Here is a 9,364-nt window from a genome sequence, read left to right on the forward strand (position 1 = left end):
CAATGGAGAGAATAGACAGGGAGGGGAGTGGTTATTGAAGGGATAACATCACCTTGAAAAGCAGATTTATCCTGGAAAAAATTGGACCTATTCATAGGCGCCGACTTATATGGGGCTCTGGGGCTTTAGCCCCATGAATAAATCCCAAGCAGGGGCTCTGCCCCACCAATATTTTTTCTCCCCTGCTTGGAGCGCCCCCCGCCGCTGCCGCCGCCGGGGCTGCCCAGAGCCCTTTAAATCCCAGCCGCGGCCGGGAATCAGAGGGCTCTGGGCTGCCTGCTGCAGCGGGAAGCCCAGAGCCCTCTGATTCCCGGCTGCGGCTGGGATTAAAAAGGCTCTGGGCTCCCCGCGGTTGCAGGCAGCCCAGAGCCCTTTAAAACCCAGCAGCGGCTGAGATTTAAAAGGCTCTGGGCTCCCCGCGGTTGCAGGCAGCCCAGAGCCCTCTGATTCCCGGCGGCGGCTGGGATTTAAAAGGCTCTGGGCTGCCCGCCGCAGCAGACAGCCCAGAGCCCTCTGATTCCCGGCCGCGGCTGGGATTTAAAGGGCTCTGGGCTCCCCGCCGCAGCAGACAGCCCAGAGCCCTCTGATTCCCGGCTGCGGCTGGGATTTAAAAGGCTCTGGGCTCCCCGCGTTTGCAGGCAGCCCAGAGCCCTTTAAATCCCAGCCGCGGCTGGGATTTAAACGGCTCTGGGCTCCCCGTGGTTGCAGGCAGCCCAGAGCCCTTTAAACCCCAGCCGCGGCCGGGAATCAGAGGGCTCGGGCCTGCCTGCTGCAGCGGGAAGCCCAGAGCCCTCTGATTCCCGGCTGCGGCTGGGATTTAAAAGGCTCTGCGCTCCCCGCGGTTGCAGGCAGCCCAGAGCCCTTTAAATCCCAGCCGCGGCCGGGAATCAGAGGGCTCTGGGCTGCCTGCTGCAGCGGGAAGCCCAGAGCCCTCTGATTCCCGGCCGCGGCTGGGATTTAAAGGGCTCTGGGCTCCCCGCCGCAGCAGACAGCCCAGAGCCCACTGATTCCCGGCTGCGGCGGGGATTTAAAAGGCTCTGGGCTCCCCGCGTTTGCAGGCAGCCCAGAGCCCTTTAAATCCCAGCCGCGGCTGGGATTTAAAAGGCTCTGCGCTCCCCGCGGTTGCAGGCAGCCCAGAGCCCTTTAAATCCCAGCCGCGGCCGGGAATCAGAGGGCTCTGGGCTGCCTGCTGCAGCGGGAAGCTCAGAGCCCTCTGATTCCCGGCCGCGGCTGGGATTTAAAGGGCTCTGGGCTCCCCGCCGCAGCAGACAGCCCAGAGCCCTCTGATTCCCGGCTCCGGCTGGGATTTAAAAGGCTCTGGGCTCCCCGCGTTTGCAGGCAGCCCAGAGCCCTTTAAATCCCAGCCGCGGCCGGGAATCAGAGGGCTCTGGGCTGCCTGCTGCAGCGGGAAGCCCAGAGCCCTCTGATTCCCGGCCGCGGCTGGGATTTAAAAGGCTCTGGGCTCCCCGCGGTTGCAGGCAGCCCAGAGCCCTCTGATTCCCGGCGGCGGCTGGGATTTAAAAGGCTCTGGGCTGCCCGCCGCAGCAGACAGCCCAGAGCCCTCTGATTCCCGGCCGCGGCTGGGATTTAAAGGGCTCTGGGCTCCCCGCCGCAGCAGACAGCCCAGAGCCCTCTGATTCCCGGCTGCGGCTGGGATTTAAAAGGCTCTGGGCTCCCCGCGTTTGTAGGCAGCCCAGAGCCCTTTAAATCCCAGCCGCGGCCGGGAATCAGAGGGCTCTGGGCTGCCTGCTGCAGCGGGAAGCCCAGAGCCCTCTGATTCCCGGCCGCGGCTGGGATTTAAAAGGCTCTGGGCTCCCCGCGGTTGCAGGCAGCCCAGAGCCCTCTGATTCCCGGCGGCGGCTGGGATTTAAAAGGCTCTGGGCTGCCCGCCGCAGCAGACAGCCCAGAGCCCTCTGATTCCCGGCCGCGGCTGGGATTTAAAGGGCTCTGGGCTCCCCGCCGCAGCAGACAGCCCAGAGCCCTCTGATTCCCGGCTGCGGCTGGGATTTAAAAGGCTCTGCGCTCCCCGCGGTTGCAGGCAGCCCAGAGCCCTTTAAATCCCAGCCGCCTCCGGGAATCAGAGGGCTCTGGGCTGCCTGCTGCAGCGGGAAGCTCAGAGCCCTCTGATTCCCGGCCGCGGCTGGGATTTAAAGGGCTCTGGGCTCCCCGCCGCAGCAGACAGCCCAGAGCCCTCTGATTCCCGGCTGCGGCTGGGATTTAAAAGGCTCTGCGCTCCCCGCGGTTGCAGGCAGCCCAGAGCCCTTTAAATCCCAGCCGCAGCCGGGAATCAGAGGGCTCCGGGCTGCCTGCAACCGTGGGGAGCCCAGAGCCCTTTAAATCCCAGCCGTGGCCGGGAATCAGAGGGCTCTGGGCTGCCTGCTGCAGCGGGAAGCCCAGAGCCCTCTGATTCCCGGCCGCGGCTGGGATTTAAAAGGCTCTGGGCTCCCCGTGGTTGCAGGCAGCCCAGAGCCCTCTGATTCCCGGCGGCGGCTGGGATTTAAAAGGCTCTGGGCTGCCCGCCGCAGCAGACAGCCCAGAGCCCTCTGATTCCCGGCCGCGGCTGGGATTTAAAGGGCTCTGGGCTCCCCGCCGCAGCGGGAAGCCCAGAGCCCTCTGATTCCCGGCTGCAGCTGGGATTTAAAAGGCTCTGGGCTCCCCGCGGTTGCAGGCAGCCCAGAGCCCTTTAAATCCCAGCCCGGCCGGGAATCAGAGGGCTCTGGGCTGCCTGCTGCAGCGGGAAGCCCAGAGCCCTCTGATTCCCGGCTGCGGCTGGGATTTAAAAGGCTCTGGGCTCCCCGCGGTTGCAGGCAGCCCAGAGCCCTCTGATTCCCGGCCGCGGCTGAGATTTAAAGGGTTCTGGGCTCCCCGCCGCAGCGGGCAGCCCAGAGCCCTCTGATTCCCGGCCCCGGCTGGGATTTAAAAGGCTCTGGGCTCCCTGCGGTTGCAGGCAGCCCAGAGTCCTCTGACTCCCAGCCGGGGCTGGGATTTAAAGGGCTCTGGGATCCCCGCGGCTGCCAGCAGCCCAGAGCCCTTTGAATCCCAGACTCTGTCCGCTGATTGCCCCCTCCCCAGACCCCTGCCCCAACTGCCCCTTGGGACCTCAGCCCCTATCTAAGCCTCCCTTCTCCTTGTCCCCAACTGCCCCCTCCTGAGACCCCACCCAACTTCCCCCCCCCAGGACCGCACCCCCTACCTGTCCCCTGATAAACCTTAGACTCCCATGCCTATCCAATTGCTGCCTGTCCCCTGACTGCCCCTTCGAACCTCTGCCCCATCCAACTCCCCCTGCTCCTTGTCCCTTGACTGCCCCCCGGAACTCCCTACCTCTTCACCAACCCCCAAACCGCTTACTGTGCCACTCAGACCAGCGTATCTGGCTCCATGCAGCTCCAGACAGTTGCTGCCATGCTCCCCCATGGAGCCCACAGCCCTCTCCCACCCCCAGCACCTGCCTTCCAGATTTGAACACCTCAAAATTCAGGAGTGCTCAAGCTCGGTTTGGGCAGCTTTTACTTCATTTCTCCCAAATCAGTTTCCCCTGCAAGGTGCCAACTGAAGGTGTTGGAGAACAGAGAGATCAGGTGGCCTCCTAATGCCTGGAAAAGAGACAAAGGCCGGAGGAGGGAGTGTCAGTGCCTGTGCGGACTTCTGGGAAGTGCACGGTGTGGAAGGGGATGCTGTGATGCTTTGGAACATCTCCATACAAAGCCAGTCAGGACTCTGGGGGAGCCTCCTCTCTCGGAGCATACTGTCTCCAGGGCAAGAAGTTTACACCTTCCTGGGTCTGACCTCGGAGCATTCAGCTTGCCCTTCCACATCATGCACTTTCCACAGCGAGTCTGCCCAGGCGGGTCCTGGGGCAACCAGAGGTCGCTGCACCCCAACTCTGCAGTCAGATGTGACTCTCAGCCAGACAGTAAAACAGAAGGTTTATTAGATGACGGGAACACAGTTTAAACAGAGCTTGTTGGTACAGAAAACAGAACCCCTCTGTCAGGTCCATCTTGGGGGGTAGGGAGCCCAGAACCAAGTTCTGGGTCTCTCCCCATTTCCCCAGCCAGCTCCAAACTGACACTCCCTCCTCTGGCCTCTGTGTCTCTTCTGGACAAGGAGGCCACCTGATCTCTTTGTCCCCAACACCTTCAGTTGGCATCTTGCAGGGGAAACTGAGGCACCCACACAGTAGTCAGAGAAAATATTAAGAACATTCCCACTTCATCACAACAGATGCAACAAAATATAATACTGTATATTGAAGTAGGCAAGTGCTGCTTCTGACTTTCCACTTTTAATTGACCCTTGTAATCTTGTGGCACTGACGCGTTGTAGCTTCATTTTATATCGGCTTACAGGGCGGGAGCGGGGGGGCACCACCATTTTGGGCCCCACCAAAAATTATACAAACCTGCCGCCTATGGACCTATTATAGATACATGTAACACAGGAGGTTACTATAACTGACAGAAGCAACTGGGTTGAAATATTTATCTCCCTCCCCCTCCGCCCCCCCTCCCATTTGTTTACATTTGACAGCACTTTGCAAAAGGCGATTTCATTGTTTCCTTTGCAGTGTCAGTTTCTTTCTCCCTGACTGAAAGAAACGGGGGAGCAGAACACCCCAGTTAAAAATACTTAAGGGATATTTTAAAAAGAAAATTAGGATATACTGGCCACAGCCTCAGCTGTAGTAAATCAGTATCAAGGGAGCTGCGCTGATTTACACCAGCTGAGGTGCTGGTTCACTGTATATAGGGTGTTCAACCAGGAATGGCAATTTTAAAAGTAGTCAATTAAAAAAAAAGTCAGGTTGACAATGGTTCTTAGGACTCCTTCTGGGGGATGTGGGGAGTATCCTGAGGTACTCCTCAGGGAGACTTTGAAATCTGAAGTTGTTATTATTGAAGTAGCTACTTCATAGCTACTTCAATCTAATATGAAACTCTTGTATATGGAAAGGTGCCACGTCTCCCAGCTGCTGTGCATCTCAAGATTCTTAGATTTGTGTGACAATGCTGCATTCCAAGTGACACTATTTGGTAATGGTTAAAGGAGAGGCCATTCTGAAAGTGGGAGAAAGAGAAGAAGGAAAAGTAACAGGTAGGGAACATAGGTAGAGAAGGGAGCAGAGGTGTAGTAATGGGAGGGAAAATAGTGATAAAATATTGATCCATATTATCCAAGAAGGGAACCTGTCAGATCAAATCTGCCCCCAAACTATATCAGACAAAACCTAAAACCAAACTAGATTTTTATTAAAAATTCCAGTAGAAGGCCTTTCTGAACCACACATAACCCTCTGCAGTATTTGCAAACCAAGGGCCAGATCCAGATCATCTTGCTCATGTTAAATAGAACGAGATGTCCCATTGGCGCAGTTTGGCGATGGAGTTGACTTTGCCAGCTTTCCACAAGCAGAGAGTTCCACAGGCCATCTCCATCCTCTTAGTCCACTTCGCACTGGTTACATGGTGCACAGTGGACTTATCACACTGGAGCATCTGGCCCAGTGGTCAGAGCATCCGAACCGGGCCCACATCATTGTGTTAGTTCAAGAGAACCTGAAAACAAAACTAACTGGAAGGTGATTTCATTGTCCAAACTGAGAGAAATGCAAGAAGGTAATTAACGTGATGGTGTTAAAACCAGATTAGATTTTTAAAATTCAGTTAGATTATTTAAACTAGGATGATATTAAAAATACAGGTGAAGGAAGGTTGTTGGCTTGTTTTTTTTTTAAATATTTAACTTGACATGGCCCCTGTCAAGGCTGAATCCCCACTGTGTCACTGTGAGTGCAGAAAGTTGGGGCCCACAAGGATTCTAAAAATTAATACTTTCTGCTCTCCAGGCTTGTATTAAACTCCCAAGATTACAGCTTTTCTCTGACCTTGGCTTGGTAAATGCTGCCACCACCCAAATGCAAAAAAACTCCCTTGGATCCAGGAAGGCACACGTGGGAATTGCTCCCTGTGGGGTACCCTCAAGCCCTTTCACACACCCCTCTCTGGGGAAGAGCTGAGAAAGAAAACAAAGGAAATTAGCTGTTGCCACCAGCTAATCAAACAGCATATGCACAAACTTCTTAGGACACCAAAAATCCAATCCTGTTCTTAAAAAAGGTAAATTTTATTAAAAACAAAAAGAAAGAAAATACATCTGGAACTTTGGCTTTTTCTAGTTTTTAAAAGAGCAATTCCAAAAATCAAGCACCCAAAATAGCTTTCTTGGGGGTTCATCTTAAAGGTTACAAGCAAACAAAAGCATCTGGGGTTAGCACAGAGGAGTCCACAAGCCAATAAGAAATAAAATAACCCTAATCACATCTTTTTAGACATTCCCTAATTTTACTTACATATCTGAGGCTTCGGATAAGTAGGTTTGAGGTATGAACTGATAATCTATAATCAAACCTGGCTTAAAGCTGCTTACAGTATTGCTGCTCCGTGTCCCTGCAGCCCAGAGAACAACCGACAAAGGGAAAGTTTCTTTCCCAATTTAAAAAAGTTCTACCTTTCCATTGGCTCTTTTGGTCAGGTGCCCACTCCTTTCCTTTTACATGTGGGCTTGTTAACCCTTTACAGGTAAAGCAAGCAGAGAACAGACACCAAGAGGGATTTTACAGCTAACTGTAGAATAAGTCCATAGGGGAGCTACTCCCTTTCTCCCCTCATTTCAGTTATCACACCTTATGGACAGCCAGCCAGCCAGCCAGTCATCACAACCCCTTTCAAAGAAATTAGCTTTCAGCAGCAAGGCTGTAATGGCCTCTTTGGGTCGCTGGTGATGTCCCAGGCCACTCACACTCTGCTCCTTGGCAAAATAATTTCCCTCATTGTTTTTTCTGTACAGAGGGGACCTTTCACCTGCACACCTGCTCCCTCCCATACAGAAGGGGCAGTCGTAGCCACGCTGTAGCAGTGTATCCCCAGATCCTATGGAGGTTCAGTCTGGAGAGCAAGATGAAAGCTGGATGGGGCCAGGAGGAATTTGGCAAGGGCTTTTCTCAGGGAGAGTTCCTCCCCCACCAGAGCCCTGGGAAGGGTGATCAGCCCATGGTTTGTAATGTTACTGGTAACAGCAAAGGGACATAGTAATCTTGTAATTCACAGTTGCCTCTAGGTCTCTCTATAAATAGCTCTTATGATTAACTTTTAGTTCCCTAGACATTTGTTAATAGAGGTATTTATTTCAGCCTCTATAGGACATGTCGCAATGGGATCTCTCTGCATAGGGAGAGCTCACCTTCTCACCAGCCCAGGGGAGCAGCCACTCAGAGTAATAGGAGTGCTTCATATGGCTGGGGAACTGAATGCATTGATGGCTGGTAACGAGCTAATACTTTATGCCCTGTTTGAAAGCTTATGAATCCCCAGCTTGGTGCACACCAATGCATTATTGCACATCATCTTCTGTACATAACATAGGAAGAGCTTGAGCCACTCGGGGGCATGTTACTTCCATAGGTACTGATGCATTCTGGAAAGTGTCTAGAGAAGAGCTACTAAAGTCATGCTGGAGGGGACTCAGGGTACTAGGCTAAAGCTCTAAAGGCCCCAATCCTGCAATGAGATCTCTGCAGGCAGACTCCCTGCACCTGTGTGGGTGCAGAGAGTCTGAATGCACAGATCACATTGCAAGAGCAAGGCCCAAGTCTCTTCCAGTTGGAGAAGAGGCTGTGGCAAGAAGTGGAGCTTACTTCCAAGTTTAACTGCTCAAATGGAAGACATGTTGTGATCGGCGCAATCTATATGAGGGCTGAAGGACCGAGCAATCAAGGTGAACTGCCCAAAACAGGCCTTACAAAGACATAGGCTTTAATTAAGCAACAACAGGAAAATGCTTGGACGCTCTGAGATGGGTAACTTTGTAAAATACCCTCCAATGACTGTACACCAATGCTGCCTGTGCCGCACACCAGTGGTGCCTTGCTGAACCATTCCAAAGGAAGACTAAGCTGACTCACAGCATAGCTCACAGTATTCACTCATTTCGCTACAGCCCCAGGGGTGCAGCCCATCTGCATTTCCAAATCTCAGGATTGAGACAGTGAATTTTTGGGGGAGGGGGGGTGATTTTGCATTGAAAACAGAGTCTGCTTTTATTCTTGCAAACAGAATGCATTGGATGTGGTTTTTCAGCACGACTGGCCATTTCAAGACATGTCTTGGGTAGTTGTGTTGCTGATTTTTCCAAAGTAGTTGGCATTTTATATGTGATCCAATTCTTGTAGTGAAAAGCACGTGCTTTTTTCTCCCCTGCAGAATGGAAATAGGGTTTTACTACAGAAGGTGGGCTGGTCTTCTGAAGTGTTCCTTAGGACACAATCAACATTCTAACACTCAGCTAGATCAGGTTTTAAGGAGAATAATTAATAACTGTGGCTGTAAAAAGTCTCTCTGCGCTGACATCAGCAAACCAAGGGGTCCAGTCCAAAGAACATTTTTGTACAAAATTTGGGGTGGGGGAATTTGGCTGCTTTTCATTTTTAATCAAAGAAGTGCTCAACATGGAAGCACTTTCTTGTTTTTCTGCATGGCTTGGGATTTATTGTTTGCTTTGACTTAATAATCAGCAAGAGATCAGTCTATGGTGCAAGTTCAATGATTTGAAAAAATATTAACATCTAAAAGTCAAGTGCCATGCACAGACAGTTTTATGTATTCCGTTTCTACTGCATTGTCTTCTGTGCATGGAAAGGAATGATTCTCAGGCACATAAGTCACTGTGGACAATATGGCCCATGAGCACTAACCAGTCGAGCTGTTGCAGTGTAGAGAAATTTTATGCTTTTTTAAAGAAAAACTTCCTTGTGCTTCTTAAAGTAGTTTTTAAATCAATAAATCATGAGGTTGTAAAAGAACCCAGTAAAGACTTAAATGTTAGACTGAAGCCCTTGTCTTTTTATAAACTGTTCATACATTTCTAGTGAGTTTTAGTGCACATACATGATAATCTGTTGTATACAGAGCCATAGTTAGGTCAGGACAGGTCCAATGCTAACATAGCCCATCTAAAAGCTTGATCCAAAGCTTAGTGAAGGTAGAGTGTCTTTCTGTTCTGATTGACTCTGGATCAGCCTCTGACTGCCCAATCCTGCAACTGAGTGTGGGCAGACCATTGTGCTTATGTGGAGCTCCACCGAGTCACTGGGATTCCATGTGGGTGGATGGGGAAGGCTAATGTATTGCTTCCCTGCAACACCTACCCTCAGATATTGCAGGGTTGACACACTCTGCCCTGTCTTTTTCTGTCATACTGGTAGCAGCAGTCAGCATTAACTCTGTATTTTGGGGGTTGTTTCTGGCCTAGTCTTAGCAAACTATACACTTGAAGCTTGAGCATTTGTATTCCATGGATCCAAAGA

Source organism: Mauremys mutica, chromosome 8 (genome assembly GCF_020497125.1).
Source record: "Mauremys mutica isolate MM-2020 ecotype Southern chromosome 8, ASM2049712v1, whole genome shotgun sequence".
NCBI classification, from domain to species: Eukaryota; Metazoa; Chordata; order Testudines; family Geoemydidae; genus Mauremys; species Mauremys mutica.